At 48.1% G+C, this 19,710-nt stretch overlaps 2 long non-coding RNA genes across 2 annotated transcripts; both read right to left on the bottom strand.

Annotated features, from left to right (window-relative positions):
- Positions 1 to 313: 313 nt before the first annotated feature.
- LOC125547511 lies at positions 314 to 995 on the bottom strand. Its single transcript, XR_007300691.1, has 2 exons — positions 840 to 995; positions 314 to 754 (listed from the first exon to the last, which is right to left on the bottom strand). It is a non-coding gene; the product is annotated as an uncharacterized LOC125547511 (long non-coding RNA).
- A 7,503-nt stretch (positions 996 to 8,498) lies between these two features.
- LOC125547510 lies at positions 8,499 to 9,180 on the bottom strand. The gene is made up of 2 exons (XR_007300690.1): positions 9,058 to 9,180; positions 8,499 to 8,959 (listed from the first exon to the last, which is right to left on the bottom strand). It is a non-coding gene; the product is annotated as an uncharacterized LOC125547510 (long non-coding RNA).
- Positions 9,181 to 19,710: the final 10,530 nt, after the last annotated feature.

Here is a 19,710-nt window from a genome sequence, read left to right as displayed (position 1 = left end):
TGTCATACAATAAAATTATAAATTTACATTTAATTTGCAAGTTCTCATGCAAAAGAAGAAGGCCCATTATTCTTTGAACAAAATTCAACTTCAAATTTCGTCGAGGTGACTGACTGTTTTTTCTTTTGTTTTTTTTTTGAGTCAATTACAGCGGGCAAAAGCCAACCTGAGCATATTTTTATTTTTTGAAAAAAAAAATCAGGATCAGATACCGTTGGATCAGTAGAAAGGAGATCGGCCGCCAAGAAGATATACAGAAGAAGTCACCCATTTGCATTAAGGCGAGAAAAAAAATATTGAAGAGACTTGCGAGTTGGAGCACCAATAAGAAACCCATTGTGAATGTTCGCTCTCGAATAACAACTATGAGAAGAAGAAAAACCTACTAGCATGTGATACAAATGTTCCAAAGAGTTTGAGACAGCAGCAGAAATTACAACCGAAAGGCAGCACCTGCGCCAAAGATAAGCATCATCCCAAACCACCCCTAGGAACACCAGCAGCCATCAGCTTCCAATAACCACCGGGGCCGCCAGATGAACACCGTGGCAGGAGTCGTCACATCACCTGTGGTTCCTCGGTGTCTTACCCCGCGGCGCCGGAGGCGCCCGTCCTACTTGGTTCCCTCCTCCTAATCCCGTACCCCCATGATCAAATTGGTCCTCTCCTCCCCTTGGCGCTGGCACCCCACCCCCCTGATCTCCTCCCTTTGTCCCGGCCCCAGCACTCTGACCAAAGTCGCCAAATGCACGCCCTGATGCCATCGCAACAAATTATATGTCAAAATGGGCATCCACTTCCAAAATATAAGAACTAGAACCGACGCGGTGGTTTCGTACCTTTGCAAACGGCAGAGGATGGGAATGGCAGCAGGGAGCAGCAGCACACGATCACCAGAAGGATTGGCATGGCGCGTGGGAGCGAGGACGGAGAAGAAGAAGACCGCTTCATGGTCGATCGGACTACCCTGTCCTGCTTTCCCAGTTTCGGTTCTGAAGAAATGATTCGATGTCTCTTTGTGATCGTGGCTCGGTTACTAATCCTAGTTAAGTACTCCAACAGCAATGACAAGTGTGTCAAGTCAACAGATTCCCCGAACATCTTGATTAACGTAATTAACTTCATCACGATCGTCGATGCCGCCATTGAAGAAGTGTAGCTAATAGCTGCTCGGAGACCCCAAGTCAAGAGCTCAAAGTCGTCTCTGCCGACACTCAAACTTCGGTGCATCTCAATGGCAGTTGCAGGCTTGAACCAACCAGTCGAGCAAAAGTGCTGACAAGTGCAAGTAAAACAGAATTCGAGGCATGCATGGCCACCAAAACGTACATGGTACAGTGAAAATATTTACTACCACTACTGCTGCCACTCCGCCTCCACTACAAGCTCTTAGTGCACGAACTGCAGTCGGCTGATAGGTGATCCTGAAGCCGCAACCCTGAAGTCGGCCGCACGTTTAGTAAGACTAGTCATAATGGGAGTAACTTCAGCAGTAACATCGAGTCCACTTCAACAAATTTGCTTATGTGGCAATGAGTTAATGAGGAGAGAGGTAGTAGTAGTAACTTAGCTAGTTACTGTAACATCACATGTCCCAATGCAATATGAGTCTATAACCTAATAAATGAAGCTATGCATGTTACCACACATATGTTACTACCCACTATGAAGATAGTAACATAGCCTAGGAATACGTGTATGTTACTAGTGTATGTTACTCTCCATTATGGCTAGTCTAAGTCTATATTGCACGAACGGCAGTGGAAGACTGGTGGGCCCATAACCCACAGGTCCCAAGATCGAAACCTCACTGTTTCTTCTATTGATGCATCTATCCAGTTACTAAGCTCCCCCGAAATAGAGCGATCTGGTGAATCGATGCTGTGAAAATGGCATGGGCCCCATTGGGCAGCGGTTCACCGAAGTAGGCTGACTTTTTCTTATGACGCGTGCCTTGCATCTGGGTCCTTCCGCATTACGTGTAGCACGGGGAGGCGGTAGTGATTAGGTTGTTTCCGTTCACGTGTGTACGCGGGGTGGGGAGTCGGGTTGACTGCTCGTTACTGTGCCGGTTCTTGCGGCGGACGCAGCGACGTCGGGGCGGCCAGGCGGGTGGTGGTTTGGGCGACGGATTTGCTCCTGTGGTGGATTCCGGCTGCTCCGCTTCTCCTGATTTCCTCCTGTTTCCCGTTTCATCTTCCTCCGCTACATCGCAAGATTCGTTGTTCTTCGTTTATCTTTCCAATTGCTGATTCGATGGTGGTCTGTGCTTGGGTGGGCCGCGGGGGAGGAGTGGCGAGTGCGCAGCTTGGTGTCTTTGTGTAGATGGGGTGCTTGATTTCTACGGTTGTTGTTTGATTATGGGTTGCTGTTTGGACGGATTTGGCTATTTTGGGGGCAATGCCGCTGACATTGGTCACCTGTGGGTGTGTTGGCCTAAGAGCATCTCCAGCCGTCCCCCCGAGAGCCTCCCCAGGAGGACTTTTTCATCACTGGCGCGTATTTTTTCACCCAGTCATGCCCCCAAAAGCTCAAATAGCGCTGGATTTGGCCAAAATTACATCCGGCGGTCCCAACCCAAACCCAGAAAGTTGGGGGGCAGCTGGGGGCGCCGGCGCTCTTTTTCGCATGCAAAAACCCCACAAGTCAGCCTCTCTCCTCACTCTCTCTCCTCTTTTCCTCACAGGCCCACCACGTGCATGGCCTCTCTCCTGCAGCTCCAGGCCACGCCTGGAACCCGTCGCCCTCATTAGTGTCGCCGCTGCCGAAGGCCACGCCGGGGAGCTCCGTCTTGGCCAGCGTGAAGGACTCGGCAGCCAGGAAGCCCTGCGTCGATGAGGAGTGCGGCCGTGGTCCAGGCGGCCGGCGACACTGTGAGCGGGCGCGGGCAACGAGGCCTGCCACAGGCGGCCCCGGCACCGGGCGCACCGGCACCCACTAGAACCAGTCTCGCGTAAGCGTACGCATAATGTCGGTCTGAGCCGCTATATCCAACAATGCCGCCGAACCAAAGTATGACATGCTGGTAAAAGTATGACTATTATCACCCATAATTTTTTGTGTCCTACTTGTGCATATAACATCTACGCATAAACCTGGCTCTGATACGACTATTGGGGAACACGGTAATTTCAAAAAAATTCCTACACACACGCAAGATCCATCTAGGTGATGCATAGCAACGAGAGGGGAGAGTGTTGTCTACGTACCCTCGTAGACCGTAAGCGGAAGCGTTATGACAATGCGGTTGATGTACTCGTACGTCTTCACTGAAAGAAATATACCCTAGAGGTAATAATAAAGTTATTATTTATTTCCTTATTTCATGATAAATGTTTATTATTCATGCTAGAATTGTATTAACCGGAAACTTGATACATGTGTGAATACATAGACAAACAAAGTGTCACTAGTATGCCTCTACTTGACTAGCTCGTTGAATCAAAGATGATTTAGTTTCCTAGCCATAGACATGAGTTGTCATTTGATTAATGGGATCACATCATTCTCTAATGATGTGATTATGTTGCTATTGATTTCTTCATGACTTATACATGTTCCTATGACTATGAGATTATGCAACTCCCAAATATCAGAGGAACACTTTGTGTGCTACCAAACGTCACAACGTAACTGGATGATTATAAAGGTGCTCTACAGGTGTCTCCGATGGTACTTGTTGAGTTGGCATAGATCGAGATTAGGATTTGTCACTCCGATTGTCGGAGAGGTATCTCTGGGCCCTCTCGGTAATGCACATCACTATAAGCCTTGCAAGCAATGTGACTAATGAGTTAGTTGCGGGATGATGCATTATGGAACGAGTAAAGAGACTTGCCGGTAACGAGATTGAGCTAGTGATTGAGATATCGACGATCGAATCTCGGGCAAGTAACATACCGATGACAAAGGGAACAACGTATGTTGTTATGCGGTTTGATCGATAAAGATCTTCGTAGAATATGTGGGAGCCAATATGAGCATCCAGGTTCCGCTATTGGTTATTGACCGGGGACGTGTCTCGGTCATGTCTACATAGTTCTCGAACCCGTAGGGTCCGCACGCTTAACGGTCGGTGACGATCGGTATTATGAGTTTATGTGTTTTGATGTACCGAAGGTAGTTCGGAGTCCCGGATGAGAACGGGGACATGACGAGGAGTCTTGAAATGATCGAGATGTAAAGATCGATATATTGGATGACTATATTCGGACTTCGGAAAGGTTCCGAGTGATTCGGGTATTTTTCGGAGTATCGGAGAGTTACGGGAATTCGCCGGGGAGTATATGGGCTTTATTGTGCTTTAGGGGAAAGAGAGAGGGGAGGCTGCCCCCCCCCCAAGGCTCAGTCCGAATTGGACTAGGGGGCGGGGCGGCGCCCCCTCCTTCCTTCTCTTCTCTTTTCCCTTTCCTTCTCTCCTACTCCTACTACTTGGAAGTCTCCTAGTTCTACTAGGAAAGGGTAATCCTACTCCCGGTGGGAGTAGGACTCCCCTAGGGCACGCCATAGAGAGGGCTGGCCCTCCCCCTCCTCCACTCCTTTATATACGGGGAGAGGGGCACCCCTTGGAGACACAACGATTGATCTCTTGATCTCTTAGCCGTGTGCGGTGCCCCCCTCCACCATATTCCACCTCGGTCATATCGTAGCGGTGCTTAGGCGAAGCCCTGCGTCGGTAGCAACATCATCACCGTCATCACACCGTCGTGCTGATGGAACTCTACCGTGAAGCTCTACTGGATCGGAGTTCGCGGGACGTCATCGAGCTGAACGTGTGCTGAACTCGGCGATGCCGTACGTTCGGTACTTGGATCGGTGGGATCGTGAAGACGTACAACTACATCAACCGTGTTGTGCTAACGCTTCCGCTTTCGGTCTACAAGGGTACGTGGACACACTCTCCCCTCTCATTGCTATGATCATGTGTGTGCGTAGGAATTTTTTTGAAATTACTACGTTCCCCAACATTCACGATCCGACCGATCCTAGCACCGAAGGTACGGCACCTCCGCGATCTGCACACGTTCAGCTCAGTGACGTCCCACGAACTCTAGATCCAGCTGAGGTCGAGGGAGAGTTTCGTCAGCACGACGGCGTGATGACGGTGATGATGAAGTTACCGGCGCAGGGCTTCGCCTAAACACTACGACGATATGACTGAGGTGGAATATGGTGGAGGGGGCACTGCACACGACTAAACAATCAACTTGTGTGTCTATGGGGTGCCCCCATCCCCCTTATATAAAGGAGAGGAGGAGGGGAGGGCCGGCCCTCTCTATGGCGCGCCTTAGGGGGAATCCTACTCCCACCGGGAGTAGGATTCCCCCCTTTCCCTAGTTGGAGTAGGAGAGGAAGGAAGGAGGAGAGAGGGAGAAGGAAAGGGGGGGCCCCACCCAATTCGGATTAGGCTTGGGGGGTGCGCCCCCACCTTGGCCGCCTCCTCCTCTCTCCCACTAAGGCCCAATAAGGCCCATACACTCCCCGGGGGGTTCCGGTAACCCCCCGGTACTCCGGTAAATGCCCGAACTCACCCGAAACCATTCTGATGTCCAAACATAGTCATCCAATATATCGATCTTTATGTCTCGACCATTTCGAGACTCCTCGTCATGTCCATGATCATATCCGGGACTACGAACTACCTTCGGTACATCAAAACACATAAACTCATAATACCGATCGTACTGAACTTTAAGCATGCGGACCCTACGTGTTCGAGAACTATGTAGACATGACCAAGACTCATCTCCGGTCAATAACCAATAGCGTAACCTGGATGCTCATATTGGTTCCTACATATTCTATGAAGATCTTTATCGGTCAAACCGCATGACAACATACGTTGTTCCCTTTGTCATCGGTATGTTACTTGCCTGAGATTCGATCGTCGGTATCTCAATACCTATTTAAATCTCGTTACTGGCAAGTCTCTTTACTCGTTCCGTAATGCATCATCCCGTAACTAACTCATTAGTCACATTGCTTGCAAGGCTTATAGTGATGTGCATTACCGAGAGGGCCCAGAGATACCTCTCCGACAATCGGAGTGACAAATCCTAATCTCGATCTATGCCAACTCAACAAACACCATCGGAGACACCTGTAGAGCATCTTTACAGTCACCCAGTTATGTTGTGACGTTTGATAGCACACTAAGTGTTCCTCCGATATTCGGGAGTTGCATAATCTCATAGTCATAGGAACATGTATAAGTTATGGAGAAAGCAATAGCAATAAACTAAGCGATCATAGTGCTAAGCTAACGGATGGGTCAAGTCAATCACATAATTCTCTAATGATGTGATCCCGTTTATCAACTGACAACTCTTTGTCCATGGCTAGGAAACATAACCATCTTTGATTAACGAGCTAGTCAAGTAGAGGCATACTAGTGACACTCTGTTTGTCTATGTATTCACACATGTACTAAGTTTCCGGTTAATACAATTCTAACATGAATAATAAACATTTGTCATGATATAGGGAAATATAAATAACAACTTTATTATTACCTCTAGTGCATATTTCCTTCATTTTCATGTGTTGCTTTTCATAAAATCAAACAAATATAAGTGAAGATCATGAGCATAATTTTTCTTTCTCTCAAAATAATTTAAGAGAAGCAAGAGAGAATTTCTTAAAAAATTTAGTAACTCTCAAATAAATCTAAGTGAATCAAGAGAGCATTTCTTCAAAAATACTAAAGCACACCGTGCTCAAAAAGATATAAGTGAAACACTAGACCAACTCCATAGCTCATAAAAATTTAACTGAAGCATAGAGAGCAATTCTAGCAAGTCATGGCATAATTTTGGCTCTCTCAAATAGGTGTGTCCAGCAATGGATCAAGACTTAAAACACAAAATAAAACAAGCAACAACTCATATCATACAAGACGCTCCAAGCAAAACACATAGTATGTGACGAATAAAAATATAGCTTCGAGTAAAATACCGATGGTCGTTAGAAGAAAGAGGGGATGCCACTCGGGGGCATCCCCAAGCTTAGTTGGTTGCTCATTTTTGGATAATAGCTTGGGATGCCGAGGCATCCCCAAGCTTAGGCTCTTTTATCCTTCCTTCAGCCATGTAAGAGAACCCAAAACTTGAAATTTTCAATCACACAAAACACAACAAAACCTTCGTGAGATCCGTTAGTATAAGAAAGCAAACCACTACTATAAGTGTTGTATCAAACCAATTCATATTTTATTTTTGCATTATATCTACTGTATTCCAACTTTTCTATGGAAAAAATCCATCAAAGAAAACTATAGAGCCATCAAAACAAGCACACAACATAAAGAAAACATAATCCGTCAAAATAGAACAGTCTGTAGGAATCTGACTATTTCGAATACTTTTGAAACCCCAAAAATTCTGAAAATTAAGGACTACCAGGGTAATTTGTATACTAATCTTCTGCAAAAAGAATCAGGGCAAAAGCACTTCTCTCTGATTTATGAAAATTATTTTCATGTGTGCATAAGTTTCTGTTTTTCAGCAAGATCAAACAACTATCACCCAAGAAGATCCTAAAGGTTTTACTTGGCACAAACACTAACTAAAACACAAAAAACACAATCATAACAGTAGCATAATTGTCAAACACTCAAGAACAAAAAGCAAAAATAAATTTTATTCATTGAGTTGCCTCCCAACAAGCGCTATAGGTTTACGCCCTTAGCTAGGCATAAAGCAAGGATCTAAGTTTTGTCCTCCGAAGTTTTGGCAGACGGAGAAGACTCGGGTATTGAGAAGTCGGAGCGCAAGGCGAACGAGGCAGCGGTGGAGAAGGCTCGGGTCGACAGTTTGAAGCGGGAGCAGGATAGGGCGGTCCGTCGAATGAACTGGCTCATCGTCCTCTCTGACTCCGACTCTGACGACAGCGACAACTGCACCTCCTCGTCAGACGACCAAGACCCTGCACCAGCCGCGTACGCGTACGGCTGCGCCGGCGACCGAAAGGGCAAATACCCGGCAAGGAAGTGGTGTTCCCGCTCCCGCTCCCCACCCCCACCCCCCACTTGTCAATGTTTATATCGTTTCTAGTTGTACAAGTTTAAGAACTTGTCCGGTGATGAACTATGATCTTTTGGATGTGGCGAAGTTTGTTAATGTTTGTTTTGAGCCGATCTTGTGTTCCTTTGCAGCCGATTTTTGTTATCCGTCGTTTGATCACGTAGACTAGATCAATGTTGCATGTGTAGTTTGAATATGAAGCGCCGGATATGAGATACACGGATGCAGAGTGGCAAATATGAGGCGTGCCCAGTTAGTGCCCGCGGACATCCCCACGCCTCTGGGCGCGTTTGAGGGGCCGGATTTGGTCATCACGGTTGTAGATGTTCTAATTAAGTCCTATGATAATTCCTTGTCTTGGAGACGCGTTCAAATTTAACGGTCAAAGTCTACCATTGGGTTAACAGCAAAAAGGACACCCTTTTTCGTCTTGTAGATATGAGACGAACACGAGTCAACAATATCTCAATCATGCAGTTGGGCAGCGAATAAACACTATAATTCCCCGGGTTTGCTAGTTTACAAGACATATTTTTTTCAGTGAACTTCCTCAGCAGAAATTTGTCATCGCACATATATTAGTGCGGTTGCAAAATATTTGTGTAGCATGAATGCATCCGGCGTCAACTTCCACTGAATTGTGGCGTCAACCACATCAATCAGCTCGATCGTTGCCACATAAAATAATTCTAGAACTCGTAATCATATCGCAGCGTCGCCATCGCTGCATATAACGGTGATTCATGTGTTCGCCACAACTTGCATGGTCTTGCGGCGTGGAGTCGGCGGGGATGTCGCCTGTGGAGGTGGTTCAGGAACCGTTCTGCAGCCATAATAGTGCTCGCACGGCCGTCCCGTGTAGGGTTCCCCATGCGGCGAATAATTGGGACGCGGCGACGGAGGGAAATTTTGCGGCCCATGGAGTCCGTCGGGAACAACTGCACACACACACACACACACACAGATGCGATGAATCAAACATCATTCCGGCCATCGAGTTGCCGAGATTAATTACTGGGGAGTTGTATACATATACCTCGGATTGCCGTCGTTGAGCGTGGCATGAAACAGCAGATGATTGCCAGCACCGCCACCGCGAGAGCGAGGGAGGAAGGATGCGCCATGATCGTCATGTAGCCAGCTTCTCACTGCATACGCTGTCCTCTTCTCTTTCTCTTTGTGCAGGCGTTATTATAGGGCTTCCTTTCGGTCCATGGTCAAAGTCTTCCGTTCGTCAATGAATAGACCAAGCATCTCTGAAAATTCTGCTTCTCCTTTATAGACCAGTCACGCAGCAGCCGTCGACACACATCTTGGCAGCACCGTGACTATTCAAAGAGGTGCATGTCCTTCTCCGAGAATTTCCATTTAGCACGGATTCAACCTCCTGCAGCAGTCTCTACTGATTCGAGTGTGATTGCCAACGCATTACAGTCCAGTCATGTCATATGAAGAAGCTGCGTGGAATTTCCAGTAAGCTGCCACTGCATTGCACCTCCGAAGAAAATACCGACCATTACCAGCTTGTCAAGGATAGAAGAATGATGTTTGATTCATCGCATCTATGTGTGTGTGTGTGTGTGTGTGTGTGTGTGTGCTTGTTTAAATTGTGAAGGGCATTATTAAGATAAAACTATCACATAACGGTCAGGGTTACAACAAACTACATGTTTTCTTAATTTCCAAAAAAAAACAACCACATAATTGCTTGGCTGTTCGAAAAATCTCAAATTACCGTGTTGTTTAAAATTGATCCGGATTATAACAAGTTAGGGCCGCTCCTAACTAAACCGTCTGTTCACTGTTTATGTGAACGTTAACTGACATGCGGGACCCACATGTTAGCTCTTTCTTTCTTCTTCTTTACCTTGTCTCCCTGTCCTTCCTTATCTTTCTCCCAGCGGCTCCTCGTCTCCCGTCATGGCGCCTCTGGAGCCCAACTGCCGTCGTCGTGGGCTGCTGCCTGAGACCTCCTCCTCTCCTGGCTTGGGTCATCTGCAGTTTGACCGCCGACGCCATGGGCCACTGCCCGATGCACACGCCCGCAACACACACAACAGCAACGGCGGCAAGGGCAGCGGGCAAGCAGGAAGCAAACGCAGCGCTCCCGCACTCGTCCAAGCACTTGGCAGGGCATTGCGGCTGCCCGCAGGACCTTGCCGATTGCTTCAAGGACCACGCAGCCTTGAGGACACGGCAGCCCGAGCTCCTAGGGATACTCTAGCGATGGCGGCCCGAGCGCAGAGGGAGGCGGCCGCTACTCCAGCAGCTGACAACTGCGGCTTGCCTGCAGCACGGCCGGGCACGGGGAGTGGCCAGAGCTACGGAGCATGCCTAGCCACCATCACGGTCGGCGCACAGGACCCGAATGCTTTAAAAAAAACAGACCCGATTGCTATTTTTTAAGTTACAAGGACCTGATTGTTTTTTAAGTTATAGGGACCTGATTACTTTTCTTTTGTAAGGTACCAGGTTGCCTTTAAAAAAATATGTAGGCCCCATCTGTCATAACTTGTCAACAATCAACCTAACGGTCAAAGCTAATGGTCAACCTGACAAGTGGATCTGAGCTGTCATAACCACGCTTAAAACCTAACGGTTCAGCCACTTGGGTTTTTTGAACAATCAACCATTTATGTGGCAGCTTTTTGGAAAATTCAGAAAACAGGTAGTTTTTTGTAACCTTGGCCTGTAATGTGATAGTTTTTTGCTATTTACTTGCAAGAATAGCAAGTTGGTAATACAGATGCAGTAGTCATCAGGGATATATCTACTATCTGTCTACTACCACTATAAAAGGAAGAGAGGGGCAGATCCAAACAATCACATCCATCTATCGTCAAGATCTAATGACCCTTAATTCTCCGGTGTTTAACGCTACAAGCCACGCATTAAGCCGCTGACAGTCCATCGATCGCTATTTGCTAACCCCCGCTCATAAAAAAAACCGCTGCCTGCACGATCGCACGACCTCTCGCCCCATCCTCCTCCTCCCGTGTCGTTCGCCGCCCCGCTGTTCCTCCCGCAGCCTCGCCCTCTCGCCCGTCCGCCGACGCCGTCCGCTCACTCGGCCGCCGCAAGCTCCGTGGGTACTGTTCATCTTCAACAAGATAGCTCGTCACAGCAGGCAGGTCGCCTTAGAGATCTCGCAAGTCGCCGGATTAGAGGAGAGGAAAAAATTGGTATGTTGTGGCAGATCCGATGCATTGCGCCTCAGCTACAAATCCTAAATTCTACTTTTGATCTAGAGCTGCTACCTACTAGACTTGCTCGGCGACGCGCCCGACGAGGACGTCAACATCGTTGCCGCCGTGCGCACCCACATCGTTGCCAAACATGTGCTGCGCCTGCCCTCCCCCCGCCGCTAGACTACCAGCCGTTGCTCGCCTACGCGAGGTGTTCGACGGAAACTTCCCGTCAAGAACGGCATCATGTGGGCGATTATGGTGTCTGCAACCCGCCAGTTCGCGCCCTCCGTATGCCTAGGTTTGTTGGATTTGAGGCACTTGGCTTGGATCTTCCCAGGAGCAACACATACAACTGCAAGCTAAGCAAGAAGCTGATTAATTTTACCGCGTAGACATTTGTCTGAACCTTCTGGCCGGCTACATAAGCAAGCACTCACGCAGCTGGATGAATTCCAGGCGCACAGCTTGCCATGAACCTTGTACGTCTTGGCTTGTCCTACCTTGCTTGGCTGGATTGATTCACTAATTTTTTTTCTTTCAATTTGGATGGAAAGTCTAATGGAGTGTGTTGCATCTGGTGGTGTCGATATTGCAGAAATTGCTGCTCCAACAGGCAGCAAACCAATCATTTGATATCTGAGGGACAACAGTCAGTAGACGCTTTGAGGAAGCATTGGTGCTGGCAAATAAAAGGATGCTTTAGGTAGATCTATTTACACTGTTCAATTGGTTCGATTCCATCCGTATGTGATTGACTGATCAAGAATGGAAATATTCCTTGTTATTAGAAATTTGTATGGTGGTGCTTCTTTAGGCTGTGCCTGAAGAATGCTCCCGTGCCAATAATCGGTATACTTTGTAATGGTGATTCCTAATTTGGTCTTAACTTTCTAAGTAATAGCTACAGTTTACTTCAGCGGTAATGAAGATACGCGAAGGAAGAATTATTAGCTATGGATGATTACTATGAGCGCATGAGATTATGAGTTGTGTAGGTTTCATAAGCTACATGGGTTGTTCTAGCTTGTGATGGTTAAATTGTTTAGGCGATGGCAGTACTAGATTAGTTGTTCTAGCTTCTTTAAGTTGTAACCAATTGAAGTTTTTTTTTGCGGGAGAATTGAAAGTAATTTGAAGATCCCGCACCAGAGTATATTCCATTTTTTATTAACCCGCAACAGAGTGTGTATAGGGCTCGCTTCTGTGCTCGCTTTTGTGAATTGTTAGTGCTCGCTTCTCTTACTATACTGTATCAGGCTGTTCATGTTCAAATTCTTCAGCTTTTTGTACACATGAAAGGTATTTCTGTAAACCAGTATTTCAAATTGGCATGGATAAAATGCATATAGATGCATGTATCCTTCTCCAGAATTAACATCAATTTTTCATTAGTTTTATGAGATCATTCCTTTTTCTTTTGGATAGCTTTTGTAGATTTTTAAGATAGCTTTTTCTGTCAGCTGGACCTGATGCTCAAAGGACCTTAAGTTCTAACCAAAGATGACAATATGGATAGTCACATTTCAAAGTGTTTTTTTCGCGGACACATGTAATCTTTGTCTCACTGTGTATCAAAAGAATGGTGAAAAGGTGAGAACCAGTATAAACTGGGGATGGGGGATCATGCTTACAAAGTTGGTCATGTTTCACAATAATACTTGTGCATGTGTTTGTGTGTCATCATCTTTATAATGGGTGTGATGGATGTTGTATTCATTGGTGACAACCAAGAGCTCATGCTCAAAAATGTCATCATCTTGCTTCGTTTCTTCGCCCCAGCTAAAGTGCTTGATCTTGAGAAGATGAGAGACAATTGATAAGAGTACTCTTGATAGGTGCATTTGTCAAATTCTAGCCAACAGATTTGAAAGTGTGTCTGCCTATTTGTGAGTTTAAGTCCCAATCAATCTTCCTTTTCTTTTTGGATCCAAAGTAGAGGAGATCATGTGACAGGTTGTTGATTGTCCAAACACTCTTTCCTCTACAAGAGTGTAAATCTTGTCGATGGTTGTTTCCAACATGCAAGGACATGAGCACACACATTTTATATATCTATATAAATCTTATGCTATGAAAGTTTTCAAGTGCAGACATGAAGCACCTTTCTGATTTAAAGAAATGGTTGTTGATTTTATTTAAACTAGATGAAACCTGACATGTTGTTATGGGAATGTTTTTTGGTACATTTTGTAAACTATTCAAATCATCACTTCATTTTGTGTAAATGGTGAAACAATGCACTTGAAATAATTAACTTCTTATATTCCAGGAATATTTTGCAAAGTATTGTACTTACCATCTTAGATACAATCCTTGCACATTATACGGATCGCGTTTGCATTCATTCATTTGTGCAAATAGCACATATCACACTATTTTAGAACTACAAATGTTTAATAGTATAATATAATGTGTGTTAGTGTTGACGTGCATTGCACGTGAAGCTTACTAGTAAAGAATCCTACGCACCTAATTCTTGAAGAAAAAAACATATAGCTCATTTTTCCCATCCAGTTGCGCAATGGTCGTTGCAGTACTATTTCTTGTTTTCCTCGTTCAGTAACGTGCCCGTGCCTGTTGTCGGACATACACGTGACAGAGCCACGTGTTGCCGGTTGCAGTTTCAGGTATTTGATCGCTTGTTTCAATCGTCACATGCACAGGCACACAACAACAAAGAGCTACACACATAATAAGTTAAACAAAATATGTACGTACAGTGCTGATCTTCCGGGGCTGCATGCATCAATCTCATGCAGAGGCCGGTAGTAATCATCCTTTTCTAGAAAAACGTATAGTGCTGATCCTTTATTCAAATCTCTGGTGACTATGGATCATGTGTGCGTGCGTGTATATATATACACATGGATATACACGGAGCGAGGCGCTTCATGCGTAAGGGTCGACGTTCGCAGTGGCCTTCAGCGTGCTCCGGTGTGGCGCCAGGGCAAACGTTCCCGGCGGCGGCAGCAGAGACGAAGCGGTGACCTCGCCGTAGCCGCAGCCGGGGCAGGTCGTCGACTTGTTGACTGAGCCCGTGGGCGACAGAGGGCATCGTCCGTGATGACTTCCGTCCAGAGCAACTGCATTGGAATATTACTGCATGATTTCGTGTTTCTGGGTATGAAGAGAGTACTCCCTCCATTCTTAAAGAGATTCCACTATGGACTACATAGAAAGTAAAATGAGTGAATGTACATTCTAAAATGCATCTATATACATCGGTATGAGGTCCTCAGTCCTAGGAACAGAGTGAGTAGGTAGCAACAAGAGATGAGTAGTCGTTTACCATGGCCCGACGCCGCCAAGCATGCCAAGGAAAAAAACATGATAGCCAGCACGGCTACGGGGCGAGCGAGGGAAGAAGAAGGCCGCTCCATGAATGATCCTGACCCAAGCTTTCTCACTCATTCTCCTTGTGCGTCGTTTTATATATAAGCAAAATGGTAGATAGCTAGTTCTACTAGTGGAGCACCAGTGTACTACCCCACTAACTTCTAAACTGAGGACTTTGGTATACCTAGGATCTCTTCTTAATTGGCCACTCGCGTACAAGAAGCATATTGTGTGTCACATGGTCAAAGTCTCTCGTCTATCAACAGAGGACATCTGTAAATGAGCCAAAAATCGAGTAGGTATTTGTCGCTGTTATCTAATACATAATTCATGCTTCCTCAGTAGGATTTGACGATATTGTACTTTTCAATGGAAAGTCTTTACGCCTTCACAATTTTCAGATATAGTATGCCCGTATGCCTTTCTACCAAACGGTCAAATATTGAGTCAATGTACATGTCTTATACCGACAATCCCTTTAAGTGCGGGTTCAACGTAGTATGGTCTTCTAGCGTGATCCGAGCATGATTTTAGTGTGACTGTGGACCTTCTTGTTGCAGTCCAGTTCCACCACATGGAGAAGTTGCATGGAATTTCTGGTAAGGTGCCATTATCAATTGACATGTCAAGAGAAATATAATCAATTGGAAACTAGCAGGGGGGAAGTTAAAGCTCCAACTTTTTGCGGAATTTTCAGTAGGAGTTTGATCATGCTGACCATACTTAGAGTAGTTATTTGGAATATTTGGCTGACCAGAAAAATGATTAGCTTTTTACAGATAAATTATGCTCTAATATATTCTAGGTGATGCACAAGTTTGTCTTAGATGCAACAGTGATGAACCATGGTACAAGGATAGTGGTGTCAAAAAGCAATGAGACCAGTGGGTTGAACAGGGAAGGTCTGCAGCCTCGGTGGAAAGCTCTCGTCCTTCTCGATCGCCTATCTCAACATCCAGGTAAGCGACACCTATGAAGGATTTAACCTGCTAGTAGAGCAGCTTAAATCCAAGAGACCAAGACGGAGCCCTAGTGGGGCCAGTTCGTCTCTAATGGGAGCAAAATGGTCCTAGTAAACCAATGCCTTTCCAGCCTCCCGGTGTTCATGATGGGGCTTTATCTTCTCCCCAAAGGTCCAAGCGACGTTGGATAAATAAAATTTTGGCTTCTTTTGACAGGAGCCTGGTGAGAAGCAGAAATATGAGATGGTGAAACGGGCCATGTCGGTGTCAAAACCGGCGGATCTTGGGTAGGGGGTCCCAAACTGTGCGTCTAGGCGGATGGTAACAGAAAATAAGGGACACAATGTTTTTACCCAGGTTCGGGCCCTCTCGATGGAGGTAAAACCCTACTCCTACTTGATTAATATCGATGATACGGGTAGTACAAGAGTAGATCTACCACGAGACCAGAGAGGCTAAACCCTAGAAGCTAGCCTATGGTATGATTGTTGTTGTCCTACGGACTAAAACCCTCCGGTTTATATAGACACTGAAGAGGGCTAGGGTTACACAGAGTCGGTTACAATGGGAGGAGATCTACATATCCGTATTGCCAAGCTTGCCTTCCACGCCAAGGAAAGTCCCATCCGGACACGGGACGAAGTCTTCAATCTTCTATCTTCATAGTCCAACAGTCCGGCCAAAGGTGATAGTCCGGTTATCTGGACACCCCCTAATCCAGGACTCCCTCAGTAGCCCCTGAACCAGGCTTCAATGACGACGAGTCCGGCGCAGATTGTCTTCGGCATTGCAAGGCGGGTTCCTCCCCCGAATACTTCGTAGAAGATTTTGAATACAAGGATAGTGTCCGGCTCTGCAAAACAAGTTTCACATGCCACCGTAGAGAGTAATATTTTCACAAATCTAATCTGCTGACGTATTCCGTAGCGTGACATCACACCACAGCCAAGCCTTTATTCGAATCGTTTTTACTGTCCCACCTCAGTGCATTTTGCAAGGCGGTTTCCTTGGCACGTCTTGTCGAAGCAGAGATCGTGTCCCCTTATCCCGGGATTCTCATCAATACGGGCGTGGGTAACCCAATCGTGCCATTGATTACTGCGCTTGGGGGATAAGCGAGTTTTACCAGGCTGGTGGGGACGCATAGTTTCGTCCGCCCATATAAGGGGGATAAGGATCCACCTTTTCATCCATGCCTTCTTCCTCCTTTGCTCATCCATTTTCGCACACTCGAGCTCCAGCGCCCAAGTCCACATTCCCCACCTCAACCTTCTCCAACCATGTCCGGAGCGGGAGGCAGGTGGATGGTCTCCTCCGTCACGGAGGGACACATCAAGAAGCTGAGGAGAGCCGGATACTTGTCCGACGACATCGCGCACCGGCTCCCAGACGAGGGGCAGCTCATCCCCACCCCCTGGCCCCATGAGAGGGTGGTGTTCCTCACCCATCTCCTCCGCGGACTAGGCTTCCCTCTCCACCTATTCATCCGGGGGCTCATGTTCTACTACGGCCTGGACTTTCACGATCTGGCCCCGAACTTCATCCTCAATATCTCGGCATTTATCGTCGTGTGTGAGGCCTTCCTCTGCATCCAGCCCCACTTCGGCTTATGTCTGAAGACCTTCAATGTCAAGCCGAAGGTAGTGGGCAGCCGCCAGGCGGAGTGCGGAGGCACCATGGTGGGCAAGATGCCCAACGTCCTATGGCTCGAGGGCTCCTTCATGGAGACCATAAAGGGGTGGCAATCGGGGTGGTTCTACATCACCGAGCCGCGTGACCCTGAATGGGTCGCAGCCCCGAGTTCCGATCCGGAATCCCTACGCGGCTCACCTCCTGGAAAGAGAAGGGCCTGCTGTGGGGTAGTTCGGGAGAGCTGGCCGAACTCCAAACATGCGTCCAAAACCTGGTGAGCAAGAAGCTCAAACTCGTCAACGTGGTCCAGGTCATGCTCATCCGCCGGATCCTCCCGTGCCAACAACGGGCTTTCAGCTTGTGGGAGTTCGACCTGGCCCTGCACCGAACTCTGAGCAGGCTCTTCGACACAACGTACGAAGATGACTGGAAGGTGCTATTCAAGGGCGCCGAGGCTCCCGCTTCCGCCACCGAGGATCGCGGATTCTGCGCGCAGTGTCAAGCCAGCGCGGTAAGCTGTTTTACCACTTACGGGATATTTGTCTTTCATAGTTTGACTCTATGCGGGATCTAAGCCCCCATGCCTTTGACAGGACTGGCAGAGGACGGCCGGACAAATCAACTGTCCGGCTCCTGTGCCCGAAGACCCAGCAGACGCCCTCTTGGCGGAGCTGCTGGTTCCGGCACCTTACGTGGTGCCGGAGAAGAAGGCCAAGAAGAAGGCCACCGGAACCCGGAAGAGTTCCCTGCGCCCGGTGGAGTCGGACTCATCGTCCGATGACTCCGAGGCGCACTCCTCCCATGAAGACGAGGAGGAGGAAAGAGAGGTTTCTTCCCCAATAGGGGGAGAAAAGAAAAGGAAGGCCGCCCCAACTGGGGAGGCCGGAGGGTCCAAGAAGGGGAGGACCCTTCCTCCGGACTACTCCACCAACGCCGACGACGGCGAAGAGGAGTGGACGCTCAGGGCCAAGCCCCTGGCGAAGTCGTAAGTATTCGGACACCAGAGTGACTCGTGGCGTTCCTTTATTGCACAGCTTCCCCTGACGCCGAATATAATTATGCAGTCCGCCCCGGGCCCGAGTCAACATATCGTCGAGCGGTTCCCTGGATTCGTCGGATGTGAATAGTTTTTCACTTCCGACCGCTACCTCCCCTCGCCCTACGGACGACGCCGAGGCGTTGTCCCAAAAGGTTCCAAGCCAAGGAGAGGTGCTCCTGGAGGCGCCGCAAGGCGACCTCCCAGACTGCAGGCACAAAGGGAGCAAACCTCCCAACGGCTCCGAGTCCGGCCTTGGGCCGGACACCGCGCCGGAACCTTCAGCGGATCCGGACTCCGGCAGGCGGGCCCCTACTAAGAAGGGCAAGCCTACTGCGCCGGTGGCCTCCGCCCAACCGGAGGCACCAGATAACTTGCTGGAGGTGCATGACGGCGCCTCCATCGACGAGGAGCACCACACTATTATGAGTGCGGTGATCCAGAAGGTTCAGTCCACCAAGAGCGGGCTGACTGAAGCATGTGCCAGCCTGTTGACAGGCTTTGAGGTACGTAGAAAATATATGAAAATATTACCGCATAGACAGTTGTTGGGGAACGTAGCAGAAATTCAAAAATTTTCCTACGTGTCACTAAGATCTATCTATGGATTCATCTAGCAACGAGGGAGGAGTGGATCTACATACCCTTGTAGATCTCGCGCGGAAGCGTTCAAGGGAACGGGGTTGATGGAGTCGTACTCGTCGTGATTCAAATCACCGATGATCCTAGCGCCGAACGGACGGCACCTCCGCGTTCAACACACGTACGAAACGGAGACGTCTCCCATGCCTTGATCCAGCAAGGAGGAGGGAGAGGTTGATGGATATCCAGCAGCACGACGGCGTGGTGGAAGTAGCGGGACTCCAACAGGGCTTCGCTAAGCGCTGCGGGAGGAGGGAGATGTGTCACGGGAGGGAGAGGGAGGCGCCAGGGCTCAGGTATCTTTGCTCCTCCTTTTTCCCCACTATATATAGGGCCAAGGGAGAGGGAGAGGCGCAGCCCTTTGCCCCTTCCTCCAAGGAAGGGTGCGGCCAAGGATGGGGAGGAGTCCATCCTCCCCAAGGCACCTCGGAGGTGCCTTCCCCCTTTAGGACTCTCCCCTTTTTCTCTTCTCTTGGCGCATGGGCCTCTTGGGGCTGGTGCCCTTGGCCCATATAGGCCAAGGCGCACCCCCTACAGCCCATGTGGCCCCCCGGGGCAGGTGGCCCCACCCGGTGGACCGCCGGGACCCTTCCGGTGGTCCCGGTACAATACCGATGACCCCGAAACTTGTCCCGATGGCCGAAATAGCACTTCCTATATATAATTCTTTACCTCCGGACCATTCCGGAACTCCTCGTGACGTCCGGGATCTCATCCGGGACTCCGAACAACTTTCGGGTTACCGCATACTAATATCTCCATAACCCTAGCGTCACCGAACCTTAAGTGTGTAGACCCTATGGGTTCGGGAGACATGCAGACATGACCGAGACGTTCTCCGGTCAATAACCAACAGCGGGATCTGGATACCCATGTTGGCTCCCACATGTTCT

The sequence above is a fragment of the Triticum urartu genome, chromosome 3 (assembly GCF_003073215.2).
Source record: "Triticum urartu cultivar G1812 chromosome 3, Tu2.1, whole genome shotgun sequence".
Taxonomy (NCBI): Eukaryota; Viridiplantae; Streptophyta; class Magnoliopsida; order Poales; family Poaceae; genus Triticum; species Triticum urartu.
This window is presented reverse-complemented; position numbering and strand designations above follow the sequence as displayed.